Source organism: Phocoena sinus, chromosome 16, assembly GCF_008692025.1.
Source record: "Phocoena sinus isolate mPhoSin1 chromosome 16, mPhoSin1.pri, whole genome shotgun sequence".
In the NCBI taxonomy this organism is placed as follows: domain Eukaryota; kingdom Metazoa; phylum Chordata; class Mammalia; order Artiodactyla; family Phocoenidae; genus Phocoena; species Phocoena sinus.
The window spans coordinates 6708451-6725454 of NC_045778.1; the positions used below are offsets into that span (position 1 = coordinate 6708451).

Here is a 17004-nt window from a genome sequence, read left to right on the forward strand (position 1 = left end):
GACTCATTAAATGGGCCTAAAAATAATCTGGGTATTTTCCAAGAAAAAAGATGCAGCGTCTGACACACAGATTTTCGTTAACATGTCAACAGCCCACTGATGATCCCAGGAAAGTAGTTGTTCACGGTGAATTGTCCCTAAGTAGGAGAGGTGGCCGTGGTGATAGGCGGAGCTGGGGCTGGAAGCAAAGCAGGGATAGAGTCCACCTCTTGCTGGCAGCCAAAGAAGCCACAGCCCACAGGAGATGCTGGGCTGATCTGACCTGTGCCAGCACCCCTGTGGAGAAAGAGCTCCTGTGCCATACGGCTGGACCACGCTGGGAAAGCTCCGAGCCATCTCTGAGCAAGACAGCTTGCCAGGGAGGCTGGCTCTGGCTGTTTCTCCTTTTAACCAGCAGTCAACTAGCTACTGTGAAGAGGCACCTGAGATGGGAAAAGTCGAATGAGAAAAGGCTATAAAAAGCAAGAAAAAGGTACATGTGGTCTGGCTCACACCCGAAGTCTCTGTAAGTAAACAGAAAAGGATGCAAAGACCGGTATCCACATCTGAGAAGCAGATAAAATGGAGCTCTGGTCCAAGAAGAGGATCACCTGGGGGGTGGAAGGAGACGCCAAACTTGAGAGGGCGGCCGGGGACTGACTTGTCCTATGATGGCACAGTTAGTCTCACTGGCCACTAACTAGTCTCCACTTTACCAGGGACGGTGAAGGACCAACAGCCAGTCTCAGAGTGGCCCTCTACACCTACACAGGGAAGACCCATCCCCTGGAAAGTCTCCGCTCAATGCCCTGTAGAAGGAGTACGGCCGCTTACAGAGGCTTCCTGCTCTGGAGCCAGCGAGCAATGTGGGAGAAGTCAACAGCAACTACATTTCTGGTGTATTTAGAGAATTTACCATAACATGACATTGTTCATGAATCACAGAGTATTAGAAATGGAAGGGATTTCGCAGACCATGGTTCCAATGGTTTCAAGCATAAGGTCCCTTCTAAAATAATAATAATAATAAAAATGCAGCTTCCCTTATGGCAGGGACTTTTGATATCTATTGACTCGGAAGATATAAAATGATCTAAAGAACTCAGCAGTACACTTAAATTCATTTTTGTCTTACTGAATCCCAGAGGCGTCTATGTACACTTGCAAATTAGCTTTATACAAAAGCACAGCACCCTACATTCAAGTCTACACAGGGTTCCTGGTGCAGACCTGGATTCAGAGACCTCTTGCAGTAATTCTGGGTACCACCTCGAGAAAGCTGAAGGATGGCAGAAGGCAAGTAACTTAACCTCCTTAACTTCCTTTAACCAGCCAGTTAGTGGTGTGCATCCGGCATCACCACACAGCCCAGGTAGCAAGCCAGGGACCTCTTCTTTCACCTCCATCTGGGGGACACTGAGGGTCCTTCCTTTCCCTGAACAGGTGAGTCCAGACTTCGGTGCAGAGAGAGAATATCCTGCCACTTTGGTCTGTGCTTTTTCTCCACGCTTCCCTGTACCTAGCCCTTCTCAGCCGGCCAGAGGCATCCATGTTGCCTCCAGGGGAACTAGGATTGTTAAAGCAGAAAGAGAAAGACAGGTATTCTGCTTTTCACTTCCAAAGTTAAGTTCTGAGAGCCCTCCTCAGGAAGAAGTTTTGGGTGCCAAACTCTTGATTTGTATGAAAGGGTCTCTCATCTATGGGAGGCCCCCAAAGGCACCTAGAAAGAGAAGAGAGAAAGGCCAGGACTGGCCTGTCCCTGGGACCCCTGTGTTGGCAGAGGGGCGGTGATCAGGACAGGACCACCGAGGGGCCTGGGGGGCCCATGTGTAAGGAGAGCACTGAGTACTGAGAAGCAGACCTGAGGCCTCTGTCCTCGTCCCACTGGGAGCCCAGGCCTGCAGCAACCTGCATGTCACTGTGGGTCCTTATCAGGACTCCCGCCTGTGCCCTGAGATACCAGTGAGTCTCAACTCAACTATCCCATATGACACTCTCATGGCAAAGGCCCAGAGATCTGATGCATCCCCTCCAGCAGGGCGGGGTCCCAGAAACACCGAGAGGGGATGGTGTGGATACCCCAGCATCTTACTTCTACACTTCAAAGAGGCACATCTGACTTGAAATCTGGCATCCTATTTCCTTGTAAGGATGTTTTGGGTCAACTTTTTTTTTTTCCTTTAAGAGGCAAAAGAACACAATAGAGAAAGCGTGGAGGCCCAGAGCTTCCATCCTGGCTCTGCTGTGTGCCTCGGCCACACTGAACTTTTTTTTTTTTTTTTTAGTTTGGCTGCACCGCACAGCTTGTGGGATCTTAGTTCCCTGACCAGGTATTGAACCCGCACCCTCAGCAGTGGAAGTGTGGAGTGCTAACCACTGGACTGCCAGGGAAGTCCCCACTGAACTTCTTTGAGCCTTAGTTTCCTCACTGAAACACGGGGATAAACATCCCCCCAGCATTTCTGAAATGATCAAGTGGACTGGGGACATGAATGCTTTTAGTAAATTCCGAAACGTGAGCCATTGCTCCTCTGGAAATCTAAGCACAGCCCGTAGAAGACCTGGAGTACAAGTGAAGCAGATGTATCTGGAGGTGTGGCTTCAAGTAATGCCTACTGTGCTTAATATTAAAAAAAACAAAAACCTATAATCCTGCCTTCAAATTCCTCTCACCACTTATTTCAGTCAAAGACAGAGGGACAGGGGATGCTTTCTATGAGAGAGAAAATGAGTTAGAATGCATGAACAAAGGAATCATGAGGTAGGAACAGATGTTTGAAGACAGGAGAATTTTAAATGCATGAGGGTGCTGTGCTTAACCCGAGTCTGTCCTTAACCACTCAGCCAAGGAGGAGTAAAAACCATCAGATAGCGGAGAAAAGCTATTTCCTGACAACCTCCAGGGGCTATGATGCCTTTTTTTTTTTTTTTTTTTTTTTTTTTTTTTTTTTTTTTTTTTTTTGCGGTACGCGGGCCTCTCACTGCCATGGCCTCTCCCGTTGCGGAGCACAGGCTCCGGACGCGCAGGCTCAGCGGCCATGGCTCACGGGCCCAGCCGCGCCGCGGCATGTGGGATCCTCCCGGACCGGGTCACGAACCCGTGTCCCCTGCATCGGCAGGCGGACTCTCAACCACTGCGCCACCAGGGAAGCCCAAGGGGCCCTGATGCTTTTTAACCTCTGCCAGGCAGGAGAGAAATGAAAGTGGACAAGTAACCGCAGAATCTGAGGCCAGACAGATGAATTTTGGATCCCGGATTTACTTCTTACTTGCTATGAAATTTTGGGCGGGTTACTTAACCTCTTGGTTTCTTCAGTGGCAAGATGGAAAAAGTAATGGCTCTCTGTATTCCTTTCCTATCGCTGCTGCAATGAATTACCACAAACTCATGGCTTAAAGCAACACAAACTTATGATTTTATAGTGCTGGAGTTTGGAACTCCACAGCATCAGGAGGGCTGGAGGGGGAGGCTCTGGGGGAGAAAGTTTCTATAAGCAGCTCTTTTGTCCCTTTCCTGTTTGCCCATTTCTGTTCCCCTCAAACCTTACAGAAATGAAATCACTCGGTAACATTTAACCTGCCTCCTGAGTTCTGCTCTACTGAACATACACAACGCCTTACCTAACCTGTTGATTCCTTTCCTGGATTAAAAGGTGTGAGAATGAAGAATTAAGTAATTAAAGAATGACTGACTCTGTACCCCCAGCTTCCACCTTAGCAAATGTGCAAGTGAACCAGGCAGGCAAGACAGCATCCAAAGGAAGATCAGAAGTCAGCAGTCTGCTAGCAATGGAAAAATGACGAGGGAACTTCCCTGGTGGCGCAGTGGATAAGAATCCGCCTGCCAATGCAGGGGACACGGGTTCGAGCCCTGGTCCGGGAAGATCCCACATGCTGCGGAGCAACTAAGCCCATGCGCCTCAACTACCGAGCCTGCGCTCTAGAGCCCGTGAGCCATAACTACTGAGCCCGCGTGCCGCAACTACCGAAGCCCGCGTGCTTAGAGTCGGTGCTCCGCAACGAGAAACCACCGCAATGAGAAGCCTGTGCACCACAACGAAGAGTAGCCCCCGCTCGCCGCAACTAGAGAAAGCCTGCGCGCAGCAACGAAGACCCAACACAGCCAAATATAAATAAAATTAAACCAAAAAAAAAACAAAAAACGATGAAGAATCTGACCTCCTACCTTAATGATTAACTGAGATTGTTTTCCCTTTCCAAGAATTGTCATGCTGAGCAGAATCTTCGGAGTTGGTCTCAGACATGAGTCCACCTTCTCCCCAGATCGCTGGCTTTTCTGATTAAAACAACTTTCCTTTTCAGCAACACTTGCCTCTCGATTATTTGTTTTTGAGTGGTGAACTGCTGAACTAAGTTTGGTAACACTTCCTGGCCTTTTCCAGCTTCCAGAGGCCACCTCCACTCCCTGCTTGTGGCCTTCCTCTACCTTCAAAGCCACCATGACACCTTCAATCTCTCAGACACTCCTACCCTCCTCTTATAAAGATACTTGTGATTACATTGGGCCCACCAAATAATCCACGCTAACTCCCCCACCTCAAGATTCTTACTCATATCTGCAAAATCTCTTCTACCCTTAAGCTAACAGATTCATTAGGTTCTAGGTATTTGAGTGTGGCCATCTTTGGGGGGGGGGATTATTTTTCCTAACACAACAGTCATCAAGGAGTAAATACGTAGTATAATAGAAGGCACTTAGAGTCTGCCACGTATAACAGTAAACACTCAATAAATGTTTGCTACTATGATTACTATTATTTGCTCAAGCAGAAAGTCTCAGCCTGGAAAGCCTCCACCACTCACTGGCTCTGCCCCAACCCTTTCACCTGGCCAAATCCTGAGACCCTTCTGGAAGCCTTCCACGACTTAGGCTAGATTTGTGATTGGGGGAACCTGTTCTCAGTTCCCTGTGGTGTTATGATCACCTGCCTGTCTCACTAGATCGTAAATTCCTCAAGAGCTGGGATGCCTTCTTCTCATCTCTGCGTCCCGACCCCCAGCACATGGCACACAGCAGCCTTCACATGTCTCATCAACAACCAAGGGTCCCTCCTGACTCCACAGCAAACAGGGGTGCAACCTGCCGGGTGCTCCAGACCACGGGGTGCTGCTCCCTGCGGGAGGCGAGCTGTGGAGGGCATGTCTGTGTCCCAAGGTCATTGTGCTCTGCACGGGGGCGGTTATTCAGGGAGAGTAGCTGGCTTCCCCATCGAGGAGGCTCTCGCATGAAATGCAGGGACGACAGATGCATGCGTTCATCCTGGAAGGGAGGGAGACCTGGGCTCCAGCACGCGTGGCAGCCAGGTGGCGTTTGCTGGGAGTCACGTCTCAGGGCTGCAGGTGGGCGGGAGGGACCAGCATGGGAAACAGGCTCCACGACGCTTGGGCAGGTTGGGGGCGATCAGACACAAGGAAGAAAGACCCACAGAAATCACCTGGTTCCGTGGTTTGTAAAACTCAAAACACAGTCCCAGGCTCTAGCCCAGACCTGCTGAATCAGAACGTCCAGGGGTGAGGCAAGAAAGCAGTATTTCTGAAAACTACCCAAAGCAATTGTGTCATGCAGCCAGGTTTGGAAACCACGGATGGATCTACCCTGAATTTCACAGACAGACTGTGCTACAAATAAATGGTTCCCTAAACAGGTGTGTTAAAATGGAAGGAACAGCCAGGGCAGCTCATCATTAAGCAAACTTACTGTGAACGAGGCAGGCCCCACATCACATCCAGAACATATGAAACCCTTCTTACAGAGCTGTGTCCCCTAGCCCATCCAGGCCCGCAGAAGAGTGGACCTGCGGGTGGTCTCTCTACTCTAGCGAGCCCCCAGATCTTCAAGACGTGCAGGTCTCTGATCCAGCCTCTCAGGGCACTCTCTGGAGGGCTCCGGGATGGGTCAAACTCCCCGGTACCAGGCTCTATCTGGAGCCTGGTACATCAGGAGCTGCTTGGCCCATTGGTCCGGTCCCTGGATGGGTGGGGTGTCCACAAAACAGGCTGTTCTGTGAGAGACATCTTTGTGCTGTGTGTTATTTTGCTGAGAGTCTCTGCCTCTTGCCCCGAGTTATACTGCTGGGGATGAAGAATGTCACCTGCCAGTATCAGTAAACAAAGGATGTTGCGACCATCAAACCAGAAGCCACTGCAGTCACCCCCAGCTGTGCACCCTGAAGGGTTTCAGGATGGAGAAAAGCAGGATACTGACCCTAGAGAGTTACGGCGCATATCAAAGGAATCATTTCAATGAGCCCAGACTCTTGCATCTGCCCATACGAAGAAAAGTGCTCAATTTATTAACCTGAGATATCTGGTTTTCTTTAATTTCAGTAAGCTTTTGATGTTCCGACTACCTGGTCTTTGTTGCAGAAACTCCTGTATAGCCTTGGTCCTCCCTGACCTTTTCAGAGCAGTTCCTCAGAGCGATCTGAGAGGCTGTGTCCTCGGCTTAAGTCCTCAGTCAATCCATCGAATAAAACATAATTCTCAACTCTCACGTGGTGCGTTTTTTTTCAGTCGACACTACCAAACACTCCTTTTGGGAAATGCACCTTCCTTGTACGGTGGGAGTGTGGAAGGAGGGCAACGAAGCCCTGTTCTGTCAAGGAAGGCCGCTGAGCATCAATAACCTGTGGGTCTACCACGTTTCCAGCTGCTTCCATTTTCACTGGCACCACACAGATCAGGTAAGTTCATTTACCTCCTGACCTTCATCTTGGATCAACATCGTAATCCTTCCAAGAGCAGCGCATTTTAAATTCATAACACCCTTCCCTAGCATTCCCTATCTCCCTTCTTCGTTTTATTTTTTTCCCAAGCACCGATTATACTGTTAAATGCTCATTTATTTGCTTATTTAAATTACTTTCGATTTTCTGACTTATTATTATGGTGTGATGCCTCTACTAAAACATATACGAGGGCAGGGATTTTTTTTGTTTCCCCGTCCACTGCCTGCCTTTTCCACTGCTGTATCCCTCCCACGTAGAAGGTGCAGTGAGGAAAAACAGCAGGATAGAGTGAGGACTGTTTAAAAAAAAAAAAAAAAAGAAAGAAAGATAGAAAGAAAGAGAGCAAACCCCACCACGGGGCCTGTTTCACAGCTAACACCTAACAACTAGAGGGAGCCCGAGCTAGCCTGGGGCCGTGGGTCAATCTGTGGGTGGTTTAGGTGAGTTGCCATGGTTACCGTGAAGCTGGGCCAGGGCCCAGAGCTCCTGCCTCGGGCCACCAGACCTTGGGGGTGGGTAGAGGGGTACCAGGAGGTTCGGGAAAAACATAAAACAGAGACTCACCCTTGGATAGAGACACGTTCTCACGGAAGGCTAAGAAACCGTAACCCCCGACGTCAGCGACTGGTGAGAGCATCGGATCAAGTGCGTAACGTCAGGGGGACAAAGGAGTCATAAACAAGAAGCAGCGCTGCAACGGCTTGAACGCAGAAAGAATGAGTCATCCGGGGAAGCAGGGTGGTGGCGGTTTGCTGTTGCTTCGCAGAGACTGGCGGCCTGAGCAGCCTCAGGGACTGCTAGGCAGGGGGGGTCCCTTTTAAGGGACTTCAAAACATGAGAACTTGCAGCAGAAAGAGTATACATTCTACAGAATCATTTTTGTTTGGCCCACACTTCATATCTGTTCTCTGAAGCCTCCCTACTTGGTTTCCCTCGGACCCCCCGCAAGTGGGCAGTGTCACCCACCCCCTGGCTTCACCTGGGTACTAGCAGCTCTGGCTCCGTCTCCAGCCGGATTTCTGCTCACCTGGATGCACCTCCCAGCTCCCCCTGCCCTCCATCTCCTGCTAGCCGCTCTGACTCACCCTGCACAGCAGGCACAGGGCGCCAAGGCTGGGACCTGCTAAATCCTGGATCTGCTCAACCCCTGCCCTGGATCCCCATTCCTCCTACAAAAGACTCTTCCAGGGCTTCACTAGTGGCGCAGTGGTTGAGAGTCCGCCTGCTGGTGCAGGGGACGCGGGTTCGTGCCCCGGTCCGGGAAGATCCCACATGCCGCGGAGCGGCTGGGCCCATGCGCCATGGCCGCTGAACCTGCGCGTCCGGAGCCCGTGCTCCGCAACGGGAGAGGCCACAACAGTGAGAGGCCCGCGTGCCGCAAAAAAAAAAAAAAAAAGACTCTTCCATATGCCACTCATGCGCCTTCATAACCGGGCTCCGATCTGCCCTTTCCACTCTCCTCACTGCACTTTCCTAACTCTGGGCCTTCACACAGGCTGGTCACTCTGGCTTAGAGAGCCCTTTCTCGCTTGTCTGGATTCAAAAATGGGACTCGGCTTTCCAGGTCCTGCTGAAGACCCGAACTTGCTGAACGTGGTTTGCAGCAGTTAACGCACAGGAGAAGCAGAGAAAGGCTGACCACCCTGGGAAGGCTGGTCACGGTGAGGATGGGCAGAAGTCCGTGGTGACAAATCCCATGACAAAGAAAACACACCTGGGTCCAGGCCAACGATCGGCTTATTTCAGACGCTATTTACTAAAACAGATTCTAGCACAAGGAGAGGGTTTGGAGAGAAACTGGGCAGTTCAGAGGACTTTGACCCATTAGAGTATGTAACGGGCGGGGGATGTCAGGGCTGGTCCCCCTCCACCCTGCCCCATGCAGGACACACTGTGCTTTTCTCTAACCTCCTCTTAGCAGTTCTGAGGACATGGAGACATGGCAGAGTGGTGGCAGTGGTCACACTCGCTGCAAGGTGGACAGACGGACGGAGCACAGAAAGGTCTGTGGGAAACAGCCAGAAGAAGACACGATTCTACAAGACCGGCCGAGTGGAGCTGAAACACCAAACCCCGCTTGCAAGGGAGATGAGGCAAAGCCACTCAGAGACAGGGACAGGGTAGTGGGGTCACCCGGGTACCCAAAGGTCTAAGTCAGCAGAAGACTCCGGTGACCCTGTCCGTGTTAGTTAAAATTCAGCTGAAGAAGAGAATACGGGATGCCGATGAAGGCCGATTTATGTAACTACGCCTCACCTTTTTGCTCCAGAAAGAATTTGGTGACTGCTTCCCTGTGTTACTTCCCTTGAGGTTCAACGCTTTGGAAATCTCAAGTTCCATCATCCCTTCCTGGCCACACAGCCCTTAAAACTTCAGAAGCCTGACTGTGTCTCTACATCCCTGCAACATTTGCTTCCCCCATATATACCATCAAACATACACTTACACGCTTAAGTAATCTGTCTCCTTAACCAAGATGCGACCCTCCCTTGTCCGTGTGGTCCCACAGGTGTCAGGGGCTAAATAAGCACCTACAGACCAGTTAGAGACCCTGGGTTGTAAGTGAAGTCAAGCGGGGCACAGAGAAAACAGATTTTTCCCAAGATTGAGGAACAGAGACTAAAAGCAAAGAGCAAAGAGCTCACACTGGTTTAGCAGGCCACCAGTTTTGGGCTCTAGACTTTGCTGGAAATTCTGAAGGGGATCAGAATAGACCACCCCAAAATATGCCACCTTGGCATAAGGATTGAGCTGAAGGCAATTAGAAAACAGCAGACACAGGAGAAATTCTCTGGCCTCCCCCTTTCTACCTAAAAGCAGGATATAAATCTCCCTTTGTGAAGGTGTTTTCCCCTCCCATCACCCAGGAGGAGGAAAAGAACCAGTATCACTGGAGAAAGACACCACCAAGATGGGCCTGCACAAATAAACCTACACAAAGAAAATAACCCTTATCTGCCATTAGTTTTCGCTACTTACTTACCTTCCCAAAATTTACCACCCCTGGAAGCTCAAAGCCCTGTATCTTTGTCTTGTCACTTTCCCACAACTCACGTCCCTTTGTTAAAATGGTACCTACGCTCTCAAGCCTAACCGGTTCTTTGGGTTTGCTCTTCTATCCTGTGAAGGTCCTGTGCGCATGCATAATAAACCTTTTCCCCTGTTAATCTGGCTCTTTTCTCTTGTTATTCTTGCCTGTCCTCAGTTTACTTCCAAGGCCCCAGGCACAGAATATAAGAAGGTAGAGGAGAAATTTTCTTCCTCTCCTACAGTTTCCATAAAGGGTATGCATAGCAGGTACTACGGAGCAACAGGACAGATGCCTGCCCAAATCAGGCTGGAAAAACATGCCGGAGGAGGATTCCAATTCTTGGATGTGCCTGGACCCTCATACAGGTAAGGAAAGATGGAAAGGTGGAGGCCACTGTGATAGTGGGTCCCACCGATAAAAAGGGGGTCCCCTCCAGGATGTGAGGGTCCTGACACCACCCACTGTCTACCATCCCTGTCTTTGCCTCTCCAACAGCGTCCGGAACCTAAGCCACAGCGTCCGAGGGGCCATCATGGAAGATAACCTACTTGTAACAGACTGTCCTCAGCAATGCCCCACCTTGCTCTGCTTTCTACCCCCTCTCAATATTCCCTTGCTCTTTCCTTCCTGTTTTCTAATTCCGTTTCTCCTACTTGGACCTTTATACTCGTGTATTGTTTTGGCGAACATCTCTCAATTTTACATATTTGTGTGACACAACACCGGAAGGAGTAATTACACTTGAATTCGGGTTGGTGGGGCTATGGGGGCACATGTATTTTTCACAGTAACCCCTTTTAAGCTGCAGTTGCAAAGGTGCTCTAATAAGAATTTTGGAAACAATTTTAAATGTTTTCCTTCTTCCTATTGCTATCATCCTGCCCCTCTTCCTTTGGTGGCGACCTTGGGGAGGGCGTGGCAGAGAAGGCCCCAGAGCTGCAAGTTACACACGAGCACCAGGAGGAAGCACAGGGACGAATGAGAAAAGCAGAAAGCGCAGCTCGCGCCAGTTACCGGGTGGAGGGAGGGCTCGTGCATGAGTTTGATGGGGCAGAGGGGGTGACTTGGGCCTCAGAGGGATGGTTTTTTTTAATTTTTTTCAATTTTTCTTTAAATTATTTATTTTTGTGTGTGTGTTTGTTTTTCTTAACATCTTTATTGGAGTATAATTGCTTTACAATGGTGTGTTAGTTTCTGCTTTATAACAAAGTGAATCAGCTATACGTATACATATACCCCCATATCTCCTCCCTCCCACCATCCCTACCCCACCCCTCTAGGTGGTCACAAAGCACCATTTCTTCTATCTTCTGTCTCCTATATCTACTTCCTCAGCCTCACAGCAGATGTCCCACTAGAGAGTCAACCCAGCTGCCCAGGGAGAAATGGTTTGAGAACTCTAAGAAGTGAGAGGAACAAATCTTCTTTGGGAAGGGAGCACAAATGCAGTCCCTGGGGGTGGGTCTCTTCCACGCATCTCAATCGCTCGCCTCCCACTGGTATATGCGTTTCCTTGGTTAGTTAAAAAAGTCACCACCCACCACAAGTACCCTGCCAGATATACCCCTGGATAAAAAGGACACTACGGACACCGTTGTCTTCTTTTGTTTTGCTGAAGAGAAACCTTCCAGGTACGCCGGGAGGATTAAATGAGCTCATCCACGAGGGGCATCCAGGTGAAGCCTGGTCCTCCCTCCACGCCGTTGCCCGCTGCTCCCTCTGCTGTCTGGTCCTCCTAGGCTGAGCCACTGGTGACTCACTTGCAGATACCTGGGAACCTCAGGGCTTCAGGGACAGAGTAGCTTCTCCACACCCAGGGCCCATTCCAGAAGCACCATATCCTCAACACACTCCGCACTCCCCAATCTGCACAGGACCTGACTTTTTAAAAAATTAATTAATTAATTTACATTTTATTTTTGGCTGCGTTGGGTCTTTGTTCCTGCGTGCGGTCTTTCTCTAGTTGCGGAGAGCGGGGGCTACTCTTCGTTCTGGTGCGCGGGCTTCTCATTGGGTGGCTTCTCTTGTTGCGGAGCACGGGCTCTACGTGTGCAGGCTTCAGTAGTTGTGGCACACGAGCTCTGGAGCGCAGGCTCAGTAGCTGCGGCGCACAGGCTTAGTTGCTCCGCGGCACGTGGGATCTTCCCGGACCAGGGTTCGAACCTGTGTCCCTGCATTGGCAGGCATATTCTTAACCACTGAGTCACCAGGGAAGTCCCAGGACCTGCCATTTTGTTTGCCAAGTTCCACCAGAAAAACTGATTGCACACCAGCTGCCATTTGACCTCACAAAAGCTCCTTGACAATTAAAGTGATTTGGAATGCTCCAGCTAGCTTGTTGAATGGAGCTCTTTTTAAGTACCCACTGTTTTCTCTGCAGTAATTTTTCTTCTTCCAGCAGTACTTCTTGCCTCTACTTCCTTCCCTAAATGGAAATTTCATTTGCTTGTTTTCACTTCTGATCATTTTTTAAAAGATATTTGGTTTATTCTTCATGTGGCTTCAACCAGCTACTTAAAACATTTCAGTAGTATTACACTAATTTCTATAGTGTAATTGATCTCCCTGTTTTTCTTTTCTGACACTCATTCAGCTTCTCCGATTTTCAGTTAAAATTCCTTTGCTGACTACTGTTGAAAGGATATTTTGGTAGTATTTTTGGTGCATGAAGGAAGTTAAATTTCAGTTTCTGGCTTAAGAAAACTGATGAACAATTTCTCTACCTGAATAATAGTCCTCTGGAAGCCTGAAGATGTCTAGAGTGGAAAAAAAAGAACAGGAATAATCTGCAAGATTAGATAATATTGATAGTAAATTCTCATAAAGGTGTTCTGAGAACAAATCAGGTAATATCTTAAAGACACTGTTTCAAAATTCCATGAAGAAAAAAGGTCAATCTACTAACGTGCATTGCATTACTAGGCATTCTCCCTTCCTCAACTAGAACAAAACAGCAGACAAGGTAAGAAAAATCTGACAGTGATATGTGGCTATAAATAAATGAGAAGGATTCGTCTAGTAGACTTCAGTCTTTTCTCAGCCATTTGGCTGCTTTCCTCAGCAAGGAGTAGTTACGTGGTGAGTCAGTGTGTGCGTGTGCGCGAGAGATGACATTATTCAGTCACTCGTAAGCTCAACCCCATCCTCCTGAGACAGCTGCCAGGCTCTAGCCTCCCTGGGAACCAGGGGGACAAGAGGACAGTGTCCAGTTCCCACCTGATGTTCCACCATTTCGAAGAACGTACTGAGATTTGGAGGGCTTCAAGGACTGTCATTTTGGCTTTAAAAACTGTAAGATGAATACAAGAAAAGCTTTTTCCTCGTTTCTCCACCATTAACTTGCATGAGAAACGGCAAAGGCGATTGCCCGGCCAATCATAGCACCACTGGGAATGACCCTTTTGCACCGCTTTTTTTCTCAGCTGCCCAAACATCTTCTAGAGGCTTCCTCTGAACAATTTTACGTTAAGGAGGCTGAAGGATAGGAGCCACGTGTGGGCGGAGGAGAAAACTGGAAGCCCATTGTCCTAAATAGTCATTTCAGCCTAATAACCCCATGGTGCGGCTACTCATTAACTAGCATCACAATACACCTTACCTTAACGCCTACTAGTTATGCCCAGCTATATCCATGTCTCATCACGACTGATAATGCTGCCAACCCTACACTTCAAAAATAATTCACAGTTACAGTGTACTGTGTCTTGTTTCTCAGGATTGAAAAAGGCTTTCCATTTTTCACCTCGTTTGTTCCCACAGCAGGGAACTGGGCCAGATCTGATGGTGGGTGCCTCCTTCCCCCCACCCCCACCCCCAGCATGCAGAAACCAGGAAAAGGATTTCCCCAAAGGATCGAGAAGCCAGCCAGAGGGCCCGGGTCCCCTCCCTGCCTCTTTGAGGCATTTGCCACTGAATTTTCCTGTCGCACCATGAGAAGGAAGCACCACAGTGAGGACTCATGAGCAGATGATGAGACTGACACGGTTTAATGGGAAACACCAGCGCAGCCCAGCCGGCCCTGCGCCAGCCTTTTACAGTCCTGGGAGGCAACAGAGAGAGAAGAAAACAGGCGCCGGTGGGGAGCTGGGAAGAGGGCGGGAGAACCCGTGTCCAGGATCCACTTTATCACTTGATCAAACTTTACCATTTCTGCATTTCCTAACACCCTAGCTCAAGATACAGAGAAATAAGTCCTCCTTGTTTTTAAATTAAGAAGTCTTCTCCAGTCACACCTCTGTCCACCGCCCCATCCCATCCTCTTGTTTTTATTTCTAAGGTAATTTAAAAAATTAAACCTAAGCTCCCCGAATGCCGCTGGGTGCGAGCGCAGCTCATTTCAGCACCAGACTCGGGGACAGACGCCATAAGGGGGGGACAAACCGTCGCCCCTCCGTCCACTGTCGCCGCCCGAGGTAGGTGTCCCGGGTGCTGCGGAATCAAGAGGGCTTCTTCAGGCCCAAAGCATTTCTCCAAATAAAATGACCAACTAGCCACTCTGTCCCTCCCATTACGGCGCTCCTCAACGGGGGACGCCCCTGCCGAGACAAGAGCGAACTGCCGTGACCTACATACGAAAAACGGGTCCCCAGAAGCCTCCCCCGCCTCGAGCCGGAAAAATGGGGCGACCCCGACCCCCAGGAGACCCTTGAGACGTTCCGAGCTGTCTGTCCAAACCTGCGCTCGGGTTTCCCAAGGGCTCGGCGGAGGATCCTGGCTTCGAGGAGCCCCCGCACGCGCCGGCGCCGGGCCGCCGACGATGCCCACCTGTGCGGGCGCCGCGCAGGCCGGGTTCGCCGCGGACGGACAAGATGATCACAGGTATTCGTTTCGTGAGCTTCCGCTGACAGCTGCAGGAAGACGCAGGCACCAGAACCGTCTCTCCACTTCCAGAGAGCGTCCCGCCCGAGTTTCCCTTTTGTCTCTGGCTCGCCCCGAGCTCGCTGGAGCAAGGACGGTGCCTTTCGTTCCCCACCGACACGCCCCGGCCGGCACTTACCCGGGCCGAGGGCGCCGCTCACGCGCTGGCTTTGTCTCCGGAGCCGTGCTCGCAGTGGGTGGCCAGACCGAACGGCATCGCCCCTCAATCCGGGCGCAAGGCTGGGCGGGCTCCGGCTCGGCGCTCGGGCTCCCGCGCCTGGGCGCCGACGGGCTGGCGGTGGAAACGCGCGCCTCGCGCAGCGCGCCGCCCCCGGGGTCTCCGCGCCGCGTCACCAGCCCCGCCCCGCCCCGCCCCGTGCCTCCAGGCCCGGGCAAGGGAAAGACCCCGTGAGGCCGAGCGCTGGGTGCAGGTGGGCGAGCCCGTGCCCCGCTAGCGAGTGCGGTCACCCAGCTGCCGAGTACTTTGTTTGCTCGGCACCCCCCGTGCCGGGCTCCAGGCGTGCGTCCGGGTCCGGCGGGTGCAGAGCGCGTGTCGCCGAACCCCGCCTTCTGGCGTCCACTCTGGTCGCGCCCACTCCGCAGCAGGGTCTCGCCCGGCGCCCGGGAAGGGCCGGGAGGGGCCAGGAAATCCCGCCCGCCGCCGTCGACGTCACTGGTGCGTCACCGGGGCTCCCGCACCCGGGCTCCGCGCACTCCCAGCGCCCCTAGCCTCCCATCCCCGACCCCGCGACCCCGCCCGGCCCAGCTCTCCGCCTGGGACGCGCATCGTCCAGGGGCTGGAGGAGGGGAGATGAGGGGGACGGTGGGGTGTTGGGGCCGTGGTCCTCGCGGGGTTCGGGGACCTCGGCCTCTGGCAACTTCATCCTTGCCAGCGGGTTAGCTCCGTGGACCAACCCGGCTAGGCGCGGCCGGTTGCCATCCATCACCAAAGAATACACAGCACCCCACCCCACCCCCAAGGGGGGGCAGTGAAAGGAGAAATGCTTAATACCCGTAAAGATTCACAGGCCATTGTCTCCATTTACCGGGACGTTGCTAAGTAACGGGAAATGTAAGGGTGGCCACACCAGCCCAAGGCGTTGGGAGTGGAAGTGAGCCGCGAGCTCTCCTCCCGGGCTGCGACCGGGAAGGCGGGAGCACATTCCTAGTGTTCGTGGAGAGCAGAAGCTGTTTACACGGGGAAATCCTTGGCGACTCCTCATTCCTTCTGAACTGTAAGCGTTTTGCGATGGAGATACTAAAAACCTCTCCGTTATTATAATCCTTTTCCTTTAGGGAAAAACAGCTTAAGCGCCGTCCATGTTACAACTCCTGGTAAAACAATACAAAACATTTGGAATAGGGAAGCTACGTTACACTTACAGCAGTGTTAGCAAGATTGGTAGGAAAAGGAGGCCAATGTTAATTCCTTTATAGTAACAGCAGAAAATCGTGGTTGACAATTAGGAAATATTTCTCGAAAACCTGCGTTCGCCGTCCTCATCTACCATCAGCAGCCATTCCTTGCCGTAAAGGGTACGAGGATCACTTGTTTCTGAGATCTCTGATCCCCGTTACCTTGACATTTGCCCCAGACAAATGTGCAAATTCCGAGACTCCAGGTGTCTGATAGAATGCAAATGTGGAGTTCAGAAAGCCTCACCTGGGGCTAGCAAACATCTCACACGGGTTTTTGTCACAGCTTAGAAGTGCCCATCTAAGACACAGAATTAAACCATGGTAAAGTGGCTCAGCCAGTAAATACCCACTACACTGACCGTTTTTTAAAAAGTGAGAAAGATATATGAGAACTGCATTTAAAATTCAACAGATCCAAAACTGGGCTCATTATTTCCACCCTCCAAATCTATTTCTCCTGTACTTCCTGACTCAGAGGCACCACTGCCCAGTTGGTTGGCTGAGGCAGAATCCTCAGTGTTCTTATTATCCCAACTCCCATCTCAATCAATCGCAATCAGGCAATTGTAAGGGAAATCAGTTTCCACCCTTTTAGATTCCTCACTCACTTATTTTATCTTTCTCATTCATTCCAATACCCCTTAAAGTAGAATTATGTCCATTTTAAAGAGAAAGAAGAGGGTCATTTTGAGCCCGTGGCTCCAGAGTGAATCCCTAGACCAGCAGCATCAGCTGGGAACTTGCTAGAAATGCACATTCTCAGGACCCACCCCAGCCCTACTGATTCAGAAACTCTGGGGCTGGGGCCCAGCAATTGGTGTTTTAAGCCCTCTAGGTGATTCTGATTCTATCTCTGTCCATCACCCAAGACTGCTGTGTTGACGAAAATTCAATTAACAAACTAAAGAGAAAAAAAGGGAATTTTATTCGAGCCAAACTGAGGATTATAACCCAGGAGACACACTCTCA

General features: G+C 50.7%; 1 protein-coding gene across 1 annotated transcript in view; it reads right to left on the reverse strand.

Annotated features, from left to right (window-relative positions):
* Positions 1-14957, reverse strand: part of GNG4 (G protein subunit gamma 4) — a 69969-nt gene extending 55012 nt beyond the window's left edge. The window contains exon 1 of the mRNA XM_032609330.1: positions 14756-14957. The gene's annotated coding sequence lies outside the window, so the exon portion shown is untranslated. The remainder of the gene's footprint in view (positions 1-14755) is intronic.
* Between the last annotated feature and the right edge of the window lie 2047 nt (positions 14958-17004).